We start from the raw sequence: 15,120 nt of genomic DNA, 5'->3' as shown, positions 1-15,120 counted from the left end.
CGGTTTGCTGCCTGTTTATATTCTGGCGTCTTACCTGTCTGGGTGGATGGGGACAGTCTTAGGGATTCTTTGGTTGGCCATTTTACTAGTGGCTCTGTGGCAGTTTCTTGACTGGGGTATTGCTCACTTGATTGTTGGCCTGAAGTTGACCTTAGGGTTAATCTATGCTGATCTGAGTGGTGATTACCGGTAGAGAAGTACTGGAGTCTTTTTCTCTTTGGGGCTTCTCCACCAGTAACCAGCACTCCAATCAGCATAGATTAACTCTAAGGTCAACTTCAGACCAACAATCAAGTAAGCCAGAGGTCCCCAAACTTTTGAGCACCAGGGAGTGGTTTCATAGAGAAAGGTTTTTCCACGGACCGGAGAGTGCGTGGTTTTGTGTACTGCCTGCACCCCATGGATGGGGCTTTGGTTGTTTGTGTGGACCGGTTGTGACGCGGCCCAATAACGGTCCATGGACCAGAGGCTGGGGATCCCTGAAGTAATATTCCAATCAAGAAACTGCCACAAAGCTATTAGTAAACAGCCCAACCAAAGAATCCCTAAGACCGCCCACACTCATCCAGACAGGCAAGACCCCAGAATATAAACAGACAGCAAACTGCACTCCTTACTAGCACAGATGATGTTACCTAGGTAGGGTAATGAAATGTCTGCAAGAAAATAAGCAAGCTCAGAGAGTACCATGGGCCCCACAGTCTTCCTTCTCCTCCTCCTCCTCCTCCTCCTCCTCCTCCTCCTCCTCCTCCTCCTCCCTTCTAGCACTGATGAGGTTACCTAGTTGGGTAATGAAATGTCTGCAAGAAAATAAGCAAGCTCAGAGAACACCAAGGACCCCTCACTTCCACAAATATTCTCCTTCATTGGTCTTCTACATCTGTAATGAAACATTACTCCTATTGGTACTAAAAGCATATTCTAAATTCTGGAATTCTCAGAATTCTGAGAAGCTTAAGATGAGCTGGAGTCTGCACGCTTCTGATCCTTCCGAACTGAGGTAGTTACCTTGACTTCCAAAAATAATGCTGCCGCAGGCGCCAGTCTTTAAAATACTGCAACACTGCATTTATCTATAGGGAGAAGAGCAGCCCCCACCTCTAAATAACGCAAATTGAAAGAGTTGCTTTATGTATGTTCATGAGAATCAAAGGAAGCAGAAGAACAAGCTGAAGATGCAAACGGCTGAGGACACCTTGCAGCTTGTCTGTGAAGATTAGGAGAGATGGGCCCACTCGCCGGGTGGTGAATTTGGCACCCTTAAAAACACCTCAACAAGTTTTCTCCCTTTTCTTGCTTGCTTGACCCCCTCCTCCCCTTCTTCCTTCCCTTCCCTTCTGTTTTCCATGAAGCTCATCAAAAATTCAGTGTAATGTATTGGGCCTTGTTTTTCTGAGTGTACCATGGGTTCGAATGCTGGAAGGTTGCTTAAGCAAGGAGCTGGCTAACGGCTCCCAGCTCTTCAGACAACCCATCTCACCGCCCTGAGTCCTTCGGGAGAAGGGCGGTATATAAATAAAATTATTATTATTATTATCTCCGGAGCTGCCGTTGGCTGCCTCTAGGGCGGCAATAGGTTGCTTTAAACCTCTTGGCTGCCACCTAGAGGCCAGGGTATAAATAGCTGCATTCGCAGCCCTTTTCCCCAGTTCACTTCCTGCTCTACAATAAAAGCATGTTCCTGCCTGAACTCACTCGCCTCGTCTCTTCATTCAAGCAAAGAACCCAGTACACAACATTGAGCCTGACTGATTTTGTCTGGGCTTGGAAAGTAAGCAAGGGTTGGATCTGTCAGGGAATTCCAGACTGTGTACATTTTTTTTACATGGGGAAGTAAAAAAACCCCAAAAAGCAAAAAAAGCAAAAGTCCAAAAACCTAGGAGAAAGCAGTGGCAAGTCAATTGTTTTTGTTGGGAGGAAAACTACGTAACTGTTTAAAGTCGCCAGGAGTCAAGCTCAACTTGAAGAGGTTTCATTTTCCTTTGAAACTGAGGGTAGTTCTGGCAAGTGTGCACAGTATTTCTGCTTTCATCTGAATCATGAAAAGCTATATAAAACAATCCAAAGGCCAAGGGTGCTCATTACTTTCTAAAACTCTGAACTTAGAACAGTTGATTCACAACCTCTGTAAATCTGTTACAATGAGAGCTTATCAATGCGAAGTGCCTAAACTACTATCAACTTAATCAACAGGTACTGAATAAATATTAATTTACAAATGATACTTTGCAAAGAGCTTTCCTATGGTGAAAAGATGAAAGATTTTATCAGGTTATTTTGCTTACTGTTTATTCCTCGTGTTCTTTAACCTTTTGAAAAATCTTTTCCACTTTCATTAGTTCCAAAGATTACTGTTTCAAAACGTATTTATTTCAAACTGTTGATTAGAATTTAGAACACACTAAGCATGTCAAGGATTTATTTATGCAGGCCACAGCTCTCCAAGCAAGATGATATTAAACTGCTTAATGGAATCATTTACGGAATTCATGTTACATGAGGAGGCATCATAATGGCATCTCGTATTTCAACTATCAGTTCAGGAAAACTGAATATTTGAAATCATGGAATCTGGTTATACATACCAGGATACTGGCACACTGCCAAGGAATATAATTTATTAGGATTTTTTTAAATGGAGGAGTGAACAAAAAAAGGACTTAACCATCTTTTAAAAATGAGCATTATCAACAAAGAAGTAAACAGGTGGAAAAAAGAGGGGGGGGGGGGAAGGAAACAAGATTTGGGAATTATAAAATAAATACTCTAATCTCTAAAGCATAATTGCAATGAAATCTCATTTGATCATTGTAAATGAAACAATTACAACCGATTAACATTCGCCAGATTGTCCTTGCTCTTGTCATTGACATTTGCCTCAGTCAATTGCAACATTTTGAAGACTGATTTTAAAAGTACCAGTGAAAGCCTCTTAATCTTAAAAACCAGATTTGCACTTAGTTTGGGGTACCTCAACGTATGAACCTGGCATCCTAGGCAGTGGAGGGATTCAGCCAGTTCGTACCCCTTCGGCAGAACCGGTAGCTCATTTTTTTGTCGCCCAGGCCCAGAATGGACTTCCGGAAGCGGCATCCACACAGAAAACCGGTTGTTCACCTGTTTGAATCCCACCGCTGATCCTAGGCCACCTTCTTGTATCACGGCTTCCATCACGTGACGTTAGGGAAGATGATCAGGAGGAGAAGTGAAAGGAATTGGCAATCTCTGAGTTCAGGGAACTTTTCAAACACTTCAAAAGTAGGTCACACAAAAATGTCAAAGCCCATTTCTGTCTTATGCCAGACTACGGGAGAAGGAGTAATGGATTTAGTTATGGGAAGGCCATTTCTGGTTAAACGTCAGAACGTTTTGGCAAGGGGGCTAATTGCCCAGGCTGGATGACCTCAGGGAGAGACACGAGGCGGCTTTCACAGGTGTTCCTCCAGGGAGGAGCAGCTTAGAATTTTAGAATAGAATAAAATAGAGCTGGAAGGGACCTTGAAGGTCTTCTAGTCCAGCCCCCTGCTCAAGCAGGAGGACCTATACCATCTCAGACAGGTGATTGTCCGGTCTCTTTTTAAAAACTTCCAGCGATGGAGCGTCCACGATTTCTGGAGGCAAGCTGTTCCACTGGTTGATTGTCCTCCCTGTCAGGAAGTTTCTCCTTAATTCCAGGTTGCTTCTCTCCTTGACCAGTTTCCAACCAATGTTTCTCGTCCTTCCCTCTGGTGCTCTGGTGAACAACCTGGCCCCCTCTGCCTTGTGGCAGCCCCTCAGATACTGGAACTCTGCTATCATGTCTCCCCTATTTCTTCTTTTCTTTAGACTGGCCAAACCCAGTCCCGCAGCCATTCTTCGTACATTTTGGTCTCCAGGCCTTTGATCATCTTAGTTGCTCTTCTCTGAATTTTTTGAGGTTGACGCTCGAATCGGCTCCTTTGGTTTCACAGTTCTAGGAATCTCTGCATTGCAAAACATTCGGCTTACTGTATTACTAGATCTAGAAAACCTATTACTGGTAATACATGTCTGAAATACCTAAATGCTTTTTTAAAATTTTATTTTGAAGGGCCTTGTTGCCTTCTTGAATATTGGCACGTGGAATGTACACACATTTTTTAAAGGAATACAAAATTTGCCATCTCCGGTTTTTCTTAGCCATACAATGTACTATTGCATTAATTGTATATCTAATTTCTGTACAAAATCAGTCTTTATTTCAGAACCACTGATCTTTTGTCGACCTGTTTCATGACTGCAGAATGTGCTCCTAACAAGATTCTGCAAATTGCGGAGTGCCCACTTACACCTCCACCTAAATCCATCCTCAAATCTATCCCTTCTGAACATTTAGCTATATAAAATAAATATCAATGTGTTAAGAAAAAGGAACCCTTGTACCGTAATATATATATATATATATATATATATATATATATATATATATATATATATATATATATATATATATATATATATATATATATATATATATATATATATATATATATATATATATATATATATATATATATATATATATATATATATATATATATATATATATATATATAAGGGACGCGGTGGCTCAGTGGGTTAGGACACTGAACTTGTCGATCGGAAGGTCGGCAGTTTGGCGGGTCGAATCCCAAGTGCCGCGTAGCAGAGTGAGCGCCTGTTACTCGTCCCAGCTTCTGCCAACCTAGCAGTTCGAAAGCACGTAAAAATGCAATTAGAAAAATAGGGACCACTCCGGTGGGAAGGTAACAGCGTTCCGTGTGCCTTTGGCATCTAGTCATGCCGGCCACATGACCACGGAGACGTCCTCGGACAAGCGCTGGCTCTTCGGCTTTGAAACGGAGATGAGCACCGCCCCCTAGAGTCGGAAACGACTAGCACGTATGTGCGGGGGAACCTTTACCTTTATATATATATATATATATTCCTGGCTGGACAAGTCCCTGAGTTTTCTTGGAAAGGTTTTTTCGCTGCCTCTTTCTCAGGACTGAGAGAAAATGACAGGCCCAAGGTCACCCAGCTGACCTTATGCCTGAAGCAGGACTAGAATTCACAGTCTCCTGGTTCCTAACCTGATGCCTTAACTTAACCACTCCAAATGAGCTTTCTGCAATACATAATAAAAGGACAAAATTCACGCTGATTATTTGCCAAGAATATAATTAACACACAATGAACATCATGTATACTTGTAGTGGCTGAAAGCTCGCGTTGTACATTTTATTAAATTTTAGGAAAAACATGGTTCATAAAGTGCAGTTCAGTCTTCTACTTATGCCGGCAGACAAATCCTTGGGGAAAACGATTTATTCAGTCAGGATAGGCTTATTGCTAGCTCATTCCAAGTGGCTTTCTTTCTATAGCAATTTGACAAGCAAACGAAGCTTCTTCTTTTAGAAGATTCTCTGTGTGACAGCGAATCTGTGTAGCAAGCCTAAGAAGCGGAAGGATGAATACAGTGCAACTTTGGAAAACTGAATCCAGAGTGGATAAAAGAGAAACAGCACATAAATCAGAAGTAAAAATGTCATTTCTTTGCAAGCACCTGACTTTATCTGGACTGGGAAGCTTTGTTCCCACGAAACCGCTATGGTGCTATAGGTGCAATACCAGAAGTCAAGCTTGATTCAAGGGCATCTTTAAGCTCTGCCTTGTCAAACCAAGGTCAGTCTTTCCTGCATGAAAAATATTTTTTGACTGATGCAATCTGTAGCAAGAAAAAAAAATAGCATGGGCTGAGATTTCAACTCACGTAACCACCTCAAAAATATCACTTATTCCAAAATACAGGAATTTATTGACTTGTGGAAGATAAGGTCACATGTTTCTTATCTTAAACAGCCAACAAAAATTTAACAGTTGGTATAAATTACAGTTTCTTTCCTTCTTTGGATATCCAAACATTCTGCAGATTATTAGCAGGAATTTTAGTTGCATTCCAAAAAATAATCTCCTACTGGCAAAGCCCATTAAAATTGAGTTATCGTTTTCCCCAGGCTACATAAAGGAGCTGTACATTGTATGGTCAATTTGTTCTTCGTACATTTTTTTTTTGCAATCTTTCTTTGTGAATTGTCATCTTTTCTCAGGATTTCATTGCAGCTGCACATTCCTGGGGAAAAATTGCAGCTGCTTTACAGAGACGTAGATGGTCCTAGTTACAGGAGCACCCTGTTTTGCTCAAAAAGACTTTTTTTTCCTTTTGAATCCGATACATGGCCCAATCCTGGAAACTATAAGCAGAGATGTGAGCAGGAGCATTACCATGAGATTAAGCTAAGCAAGGATTGCATGTTTTTTAAACCAAGGAAAGCAGTTGTCCTTTCGGCCTGATGTTTTGAATAACCCAGCTGCTATCTTTTCCTTATGATAATGGGTAGCACATTGGGGCAGAAATAACAGGAGACAAATATGATTTACAGAGAACTTCACAGGTGGCCTAAGAAACATTCTGAAAACGTCCCTTATTGAGAACCTTTTGAGAAGATTTTTTTAAAAAAAAGATTGATGCCCCACGGGGATTGTTAGGAATAATGGAATAATTTTTTTGCCATTGTCTTTATTGCTCCGTTTTACGAATTAGAAGCCCATTATTAAAAGAGTTAGACGGGTCTAATTTGTCTGCACATTTCTTCTTTATAAAAAAGAGCAGGATGAAGGTTATGTGTCTGGATTAAAATTTCCAAGTCATGGCAAGGTAAAGGTAAAGGTTCCCCCGCATATGCGTGCTAGTCGTTTACGACTCTAGGGGCCGGTGCTCATCTCCGTTTCAAAGCCGAAGAGCCAGCGCTTGTCCAAGGACGTCTCTGTGGTCGTGGCCGGCATGACTAGACGCCAAAGGCGCACGGAACGCTGTTACCTTCCCACTGTAGTGGTCCCTATTTTTCTACTTGCATTTTTACGTGCTTTCGAACTGCTAGGTTGGCAGAAGCTGGGACGAGTAACAGGCACTCACTCTGTTACGTGGCACTCGGGATTTGACCCGCCAAACTGTCGACCATCTGGTCGACAAGCTCAGCATCCTAACCCACTGAGCCACCATGTCCCTCATGGCAAGGTAGCGACACGTATATGATGCAATGCGATGTATCTCAAAAGATGCAAACAAAAGCTCAGATTTAGCCTCCTTCTCTTAACCATGAACAACCTGAGATTTATACACAGCTCATAATCCATTAAAAGGTGGTTTCTACAATCTTGGGTATCCTGGTTGGCATTAAGAACTGACATCTGCCCTGATGTTGGTGAAGAACCATCAGAGTTTACCGATCTGTTACAAAACAGTACCAGGTCTACAGCTCCCCCCTGCCCCTGATCTTCTCTCCCCCTCCACCCAATTTGTTTTTTTCCCTTTTCTGTTTAATGTATTGTGCATTAAAGTGAAACAATTTGTGGCTTTATTGCCTGATTTAAGACATGCTTTCATGGGCTTTGCATATTCTCAGGAGTGCTGAGTTAATGAATTCAGAATGCAGCTTATTGAGAATGTCAGCTATTTATTTATTTAAATGGAGCAAGTTCCTAAACTTAATGGACGGCTTAGGCCTGCCTGGAAGAAGTGAAGAATGGCTGCTGAAACGTCAGGCACCAAAGGAGAAACCAAACTTGGAATATGGCATCCAGTTTTGGTCACCACGATGTGAAAAAGATGTCGAGACTCTAGAAAGAGTACAGAGAAGAGCAACAAAGATGATCAGGGGACTGGAGGCTAAAACATATAAGGAATGGTAGCTGGAATTGGGTATGTCTAGTTTAATGAAGAGAAGGACGAGGGGGGACACGATAGCAGTGTTCCAATATCTCAGGGGCTGCCCCAAAGAAGAAGGGGTCAAGCTATTCTCCAAAGCACCTGAAGGCAGGACAAGAAGCAAAGGATGGAAACTAATCAAGGAGAGAAGCAACCTAGAACTAAGGAGAAACTTCCTGACAGTTAGAACAATTAACCAGTGGAACAACCTGCCTCCAGAAGTGGCGAATGCTCCAACACTGGAAGTTTTTAAGAAGAGACTGGACAGCCATTTGTCTGAAGTGGTATAGGGCAGGGGTGTCAAACTGCCGGCCTGTGGGTCAGATGCATCACGAGGAAACTGCGCCCACCCAATTCCTGGCAATGGGGAAAAAGTTCAATATGTTGTGCAACGTCATGTGACGTCACAAGTTTGACATGTCCGGTATAGGGTTTCCTGCCTGAGCAGGGGTAAGACTAGATGACCTGCAAGGTCCCTTCCAACTTTTTATTATTATTATTATTATTATTATTATTATTATTATTATTATTATTATTATTATTATTATTATTATTATCCTTGCCGCTCTGCCTCATGTTGCCAAAAGCATGTAAAAGCTGTAAAAACACAGAAAACAACACTGCAGCCATACATGTCAGTTGGTCTTCAGTTGGTCTTTATTAACTGGCTGAAAATTATTACTTCCTGAGTCGGCACAGTTGGTAAGTTGGTACAATTTCATAACAAGTTCAAAGTAGATCTGTATTCTATAAACAGCCAGATTATATCACAGGGCAGATGCTGAAAGAAAGTAACTTGTTCTTATTTAGTAACAGATCAGAAGCAAGCCAGACATCAGAGACAGCCTCCCTCCCCTATTTACCAAATATAAGAAATATGTAACCACTTTAGATGCATTATTTAACGGTAACAACTTTCAGTGGCTTTATTTCTGCAATAGTTTTTGCCTGCCAGGAAGGAGAGATCAAAGCCTTTGTTTACCTCCTTTCTTTTGAAAGGTTTAGTTTACTTGCAGGACGGTGGGAGTTTAGCGCTAAGACGTGGAGCATGACGTTTTCTGCTCTGGAGCCAACTTAACGAGTAAGGGATACTCTCATGTCACGCTCCCTTTATTTAAATGTTTGCTTCGCCCCTGTTTGGAATTAAAAGAAAGATATCTGCATTTTAGCCTTCCAAAAACCACTGGCTATCGGTGACCCTTGGCGAGATGTAGATGCTTTTCTGTCTCAACTCTTAATAATAGAATTGTTAAAGTATGACTCAGTTGTGAAAACGCCTGAACGTTCTCCAAATGTTAAGATCACCTTATAATTTAACTTAAGTAAGGACTGCAGGAAAAAAAGACGTTAAAATTACAACTCTGAAGGAATGTCTCCAACGGTGGGGCCGTCTGACTAGAACAATCCAGTTATACTCATATTACAGTTAAGAAAGTAGAATTTAAGGATATATCAGTGAGGTTGCAGAAAAGGTAACTATACTGTATATGAAATTATCTAAGCAAGGAGAATAGTCTCTCTCTAGCTTGAGGTCCTGGTGAACATAGATTATGAAATTTTCTGGGCAACTATACAGATGTGCTTTGCTATTTTTTCTTTCTTTCTTGTGTTTGACTTGCATTGCAAATTTGCCCAGTTGGGCAATTCCACCTAACAAGGTTTGAGCCTGCTTATTACTTTTTCAGAGGTCAGCCCAGGTGAGGTATGTTCTGTCACTTTCCGAAATTAAACTAGAAGCTGGAAATTCTGCTTTGCTCTGTAATCAGTATATTGCAGGTCAGTGCACAGATGCATGGCGTATGTCTTCTTCATTTTTTGTACAACTGGCATCTTCCATAGATTGTTGCTTTGTAAAATGCTGCAATCCACATTGGGCAGTTAAACATTTGTAATGTTGCAATTCTATTAAAGGGAATTTCGTAGAAAAGCGGTTGAAATGGAGACGGGTGATCCCCAAACACCTTTTTACCAGACAAAATAGGTAAGGTTGGTTTCCACCATCCTCTTCAGCTTTGCATGACGTTGTCTGTCACCTGAGCCTGCCTTTCAACCAAAATGCAGGACCATAATGCCCAGCCCTCAAATACTACACTGGGGACCCAGATGTTAACCAGTTCTGGCTAGCAGAGTGCATCCATGAACACCAACTAGCTGTCAAAAGGCACAATGAAAACTTCGTAATCCCAGAATACACGGACAGCCTCAACCATAATTTCAACTGGGAAACAATGAACTTCCTACACCAAACTAAGTATTAAAACACCAGGAAATTCCTGGAAGATTGGCATTCAGATAAATCAGCACTCAACAGAGACATAGAGATAAACCACATTTGCAGATCATCCAAAAGAGACAATAAACAAGCTAAGAACAAAGCGACAAAACCAAAACACCTCCTATCCAACAGCCAACACCCAGATAAGCAGGCAAATAGTCAAACAGAAAACAACACCCTAATCCAAGAGCCATCAAAGAGGAAACCACTAACCCCCACTAAGACAGGCAGGGCAAGCTAGTGACAGGAAGAAAACCCCACACATGCATTAGCACTGATGTTATTACTTAGACAGGTAATAAAATGTCTGCAAGCAAACCAAGCCCAGAGAGGACCAAGGACTCCACAGAATATAAACTAGGTCTATCTGATCAGGTTTAAATAAAACTTTTTTTTGGCGACATTCTGGAATTCTTTGTGGACTTTTTGCTAATACCAGGATTGAAAACCTGATATTTTATGGATTTGCTTATAGAGAAGGCATGAAACTGAATTGGAATCACTTCATGAACTTTCCTGAAGTGGATATTACTGGAATAACTAATAAATTAATAATAAATTTATTAGCTAAATCGATTGCCCAGGGGAAATTCAGGTGGGATGGAACAATCCTAATTGCAACAAATTCATAATAATTCATAATAAATTCTATAACCGATGTACTTGGAACCCCCATCTGTAATTATAGTATCAACATTACCCAACTTGAAGCTTCTCAAGATAACAAGCACTGAACTTGTGGTGGAATGCAGCTTTCTTTGAGATCTACTTAGTACTTTATGCATCTCATTTTTTTTCCATCCATCTCACTTATGGAAGCATGCCAAAGTTATACACCCCTCAAGCTGTTTACCTTTTTTGTGGAGTTTAAAAATTGTGAGTCTGACAGATGAGAACTTTACTTAATGCACAGTGCATTTAATTAGCCAGGACAAGTGAAGATTTGAGAATCTAAAGAGACTTCCTATTGCTAAGGAAGGACCAGTTTACTACCAATCTAGAAGAAGGTGTTCACAATCCATGGCCAGCCGGTGGCATTACTCATTCCTTTTGCCTCCCTCCCTCCCTCCCTCCCTCTCTCTCTCTGGCATGCTTGTTCTCCCTCTGAATTTAAATTGAAGAACACAATTATTTCCCCTTTTGGAGGGGGCAATGCTCACATAGGAAGAAAATGATATAAGCCTCTTGCCATTGGGTGTCACTGTTTTAATGTTATCAAAGGGCATGGATATTTATATTCTTTCCTTTTAATAATCTTGATCTCTGAACCTTTCAAACAAATGTCCTTGAACTGAATTTCTTTTTGTTTTTTCTTTGTACTTTCTCAAATTCTTCATTCTTCAAATGCTTAACAAGCCTCTTTTGTAAATCCAGCATAGGAAAATTATCCAAGCCATTCTCTCGGTTTATCATTTGTAAATTCCTTTTAATTATTGAGACATCGACACGTTCCTATTCGCATTTGTAAATGTTTGCATCTGCATGCGTGACGACATTTGCATGTCATTCTCGTAGTTTGTTATTCTTAAATCCACTTTCAAATCGGCCTCACTCATATCAGGCAATATTTGTTGTTCTTCCATAACATCTTTAAAACATATTCTATCTACAGAGATGGACACTTTTAAATTAACTGTTGAACAAGGTGCCAACTATACTATACATGTGCAACGTGTTAAGCAATGCTTGGTGTTAGAAAAATTTTCCTGATGTGATTTAAATCCGCTGCTTCCTCTCTGAATAAATATGCCTTGCCTTCTACATAAATGTCATATCTTTCCACAGCCCTCTCCTCTCCAGGCTAAGCACACCTAACTTCCCCCTGGGAAATTTCCCTTCCCAGACGGAAGTCTTCTGACCAGAACAGGGAATTAAAATGGCTTCTTCTGAACTTGACACTTTACTTCTGTTGAGGCAGCTACGATCCTGTTGGCTTTTAATGTAGTGCATTGCATGGATGCCTCTTGGTCAGCTTGTGATCTATCAAGACACCTAGAATAATATATATATATATTATGTACTGTTGCTTTGTATGGTTTTCCCCGTTCTATATTAATGCCCTTGGTTTTTCCTACCAAAGTCCATGTGTTCCTGTTGAAATTTGCCCTCTGCCATTTCTTCAGCTTGTCAACCTAATACTAGCCTCTATCTCCATATCGCTGTGTTTTCCATCAGTTCTCCATCAGTCTCAAAAATCCCAGAAAAGGTAGAGTGAAATTCATCTGGTATTGGAGATGTACATGGTGGCCGAATCCTCCTTAACAATCTTTTTACATTCCCTGGGTCGCCTCTCCTGCCTTATTGACTATTTCCAGAAGAAGAGACAAAGAAGAGACAACTAGATCAGTCCCCTAGGCCTGATCCTAACTAATGTTGGAAGTCAGCACCCACCCGCCCTCCCTCCTAGAGAAGGAAATATTTTGGAGGATATTTAAAAAGGCAGAATATTCTATTTCCCCAAAGGAATACAGCAACGGAGAAACAATCTTAATGGAGGCAGAAAACCAGCCCCCAGTCTCCTTCTCCCAAACAGAAACTAAGCAGGCCAACTCTGTAGAAATGCAGATTTCATAATCCTATTCAGAAAGACTGGGTCACCTATTCACAAGCAAAATGCCTTCAGTCATAGCCCCAGAGAAGGTTTGAGCTGATGGGATTAGAGAAACAAAGTCTCCCAAGGTCAGGAACGTGATCTTTAGGACATAATAGGATTAACCCGCTACCATTAGAATACCAAGGCTCAGGTCAATGCACATTGCAACAGGAGTAGGAACAATCTCAAATGTAAAGCCCGAGAAGGTATAAAAACTCACCCACTCCCAATTCCATTTTGCCAGCCACCCCAGAAACAGGCTGTGTCGCTGAAGTTTCTGGCAACTAAATAAATAAGGACCTTCTTCCCTAAGCGGCCTCCATTTTATGTCCAGCGTCTTAGCCTCCATTTTGTTTACTCCCAGCTTGGAGCTGGATCGGAAGATTTTTTTTTCTTTCAACACAAACAAGGAGCAGCCAGATGAAGAGTGACATTTGGGATTTTGAAGGAGAATTACCCGACATTTGGTATCTCTTCTCCTGCCTCACACGTTCAAGTCTCTGGATGAGGTCTGCAAGCAAACAAAAGCTCATTTCCTGATCTTATGAGGTGCAGCCCATCTCCTTACGGAAGAGCGTCATGGTGGAAACATGTTCCATTATTAAAGAATTGTAACTGTTCCATCTGCCCCCCTCCCCCCCTTTGAATAGCCAGTTGTTGATTTCCAGGGTTTCCCTCCCTTTCTGAGCTGCGCCCCTCAATGGAGAGATTGGGAAAAATGCCCTCTGGGATCTCAGCCAATGAATGAACCTTTTATTATCAAAGTACAACGTGTATACAGTGAGACTGGCTAAGCCTCCCTTCGTGCCCTCCCCCCAACTCATAGTGACAACAAACCCACCATCTTGTTACACCACGTGAGCTAATTGCACACAACACACCGGCCTCGCAAGTCAATCAAGGTGTTATGTATGCAGGCACCTGCATAGCAACAGCCACCAGGGGGCGTTGGCCTGAACGGTTTTGGCGGGAAACCCAGTTTCGGCGGGAAACCTAGGGCCAACCCCATTGGCTGTCCGCTTACCTGGCTAGGTATTTAAGGAGGCCAGGTAACCCTCATCCCTCAGTTTCGCTACCGCCCATCCAATAAAGAGCTGAACTCACACACCGGCTGGCGTCTCTTCCTTGCGTCGGACCCACTACACAATACAAACATAGAGTTATTTCCCGTTCAGGAGCTTGACAGTCCATGGATAGAAGCTGTTCCTCAGCCTGTTGGTACGGCTGGCTATGCTTCTATATCTCCTACCCGATGGTAGGAGAGTAAAGAGGTACCGACCAGGGTGTGAGTCGTCCCTGAGCATTTTCCTTACTCTTCCAAGCCACTTCTTCACCCTCTGAACCAGGCCTTTATTCGCGCTCTGCTGTACTGATTCATCATCACAGGCCAAAGACATAATAAGAAAAACAAACAGAACAAACAACAAGTATAGTATAGTATAAAGAAGAATATAACGAAGGGAAACTAAAGAAAATGATCCAGCTGAAATTATCCATATGGCCTCAACTTCTCCAATGTCAGTAGTAACTGAACAGAGCTTGGCAAGAGGACTGAAAATCTTCAGCGAAAAGCCTGAAAGTAGAAAAAATTAGCTAAATCAGTTTCTGGCCAATCAGAGCAACTGGTAAGCAATGCATATCCTGAAGTGTGTGCGTGCCAATTACCGTCACTGCACAATTTGGATGATAAGGGCATGATGCACAAGTTGTCACTGAGGCATCATCTTTTAGCTTGTAATATATACAGGAGCTGATTTGAGCAGCAGAATCTGAGCTTTTGATTATTGTAGGGAGTGATGGGAAAGAAAAGGTTGGTAAGTTTGTGAATAAAAAATATTAGAGGAACCAAGAGGCACAAAGGTACAAACTTGCCTTGTATTATGTCATACCATTGGTTTATGTAACTCAACTTTACAAATTAGTTGAAACTACATCTTCCAGAATTCCCAGCCAACTGGCTCAGACAAGCTTTGATCTCTGACATCCACACTCTTAAGTTGTAGCCCTGCTACCATTCTTAACCACTGTCATCAATATTATGGTTCTCATTTTCAGGGTGTTTTTTGCTTCTGGATTTTCTTTTCCTTCCTTCCTTCCTTCCTTCCTTCCTTCCTTCCTTCCTTCCTTCCTTCCTTCCTTCCTTCCTTCCTTCCTTCCTTCCTTCCTTCCTTCCTCTTCACCTTTCGCCGTCCCTCACTTTTTATTTTTTATACTTTTTTATTTCTTCTATTTTTCTGCTTAAGTGTCTGTAATTATTCAATCTTGTATAAAATTCTCTTTCAGTAAGTTATTCAGTTAAATAAAGAACATGCGGAGATGAATACATTTGGATTGTCCCTCATTACCTTTCCACAGCTCACCGTGAGGTGATACCACAGATTAATTTTCACTTATAGCAAGCGGCAGAGCTTGATAAATCAGAAGTCCCTGCTCAAATAGTTCAAATGATGTTCTTTCTATACAACATAGGAAATTCATGCCGGACAA

The 15,120-nt window shown here is 41.4% G+C and overlaps 1 protein-coding gene across 1 annotated transcript in view; it reads right to left on the bottom strand.

Moving 5' to 3' along the window:
* SEMA3E (semaphorin 3E) overlaps nt 1-15,120 on the bottom strand; it is a gene marked incomplete at its 3' end in the record, with an annotated part of 128,768 nt that overhangs the window by 57,002 nt on the left and 56,646 nt on the right. The window lies entirely within an intron of this gene.

The sequence above is a fragment of the Vipera berus genome, assembly GCF_964194415.1.
Source record: "Vipera berus genome assembly, chromosome: 6".
NCBI lineage: Eukaryota > Metazoa > Chordata > Lepidosauria > Squamata > Viperidae > Vipera > Vipera berus.
This window is presented reverse-complemented; position numbering and strand designations above follow the sequence as displayed.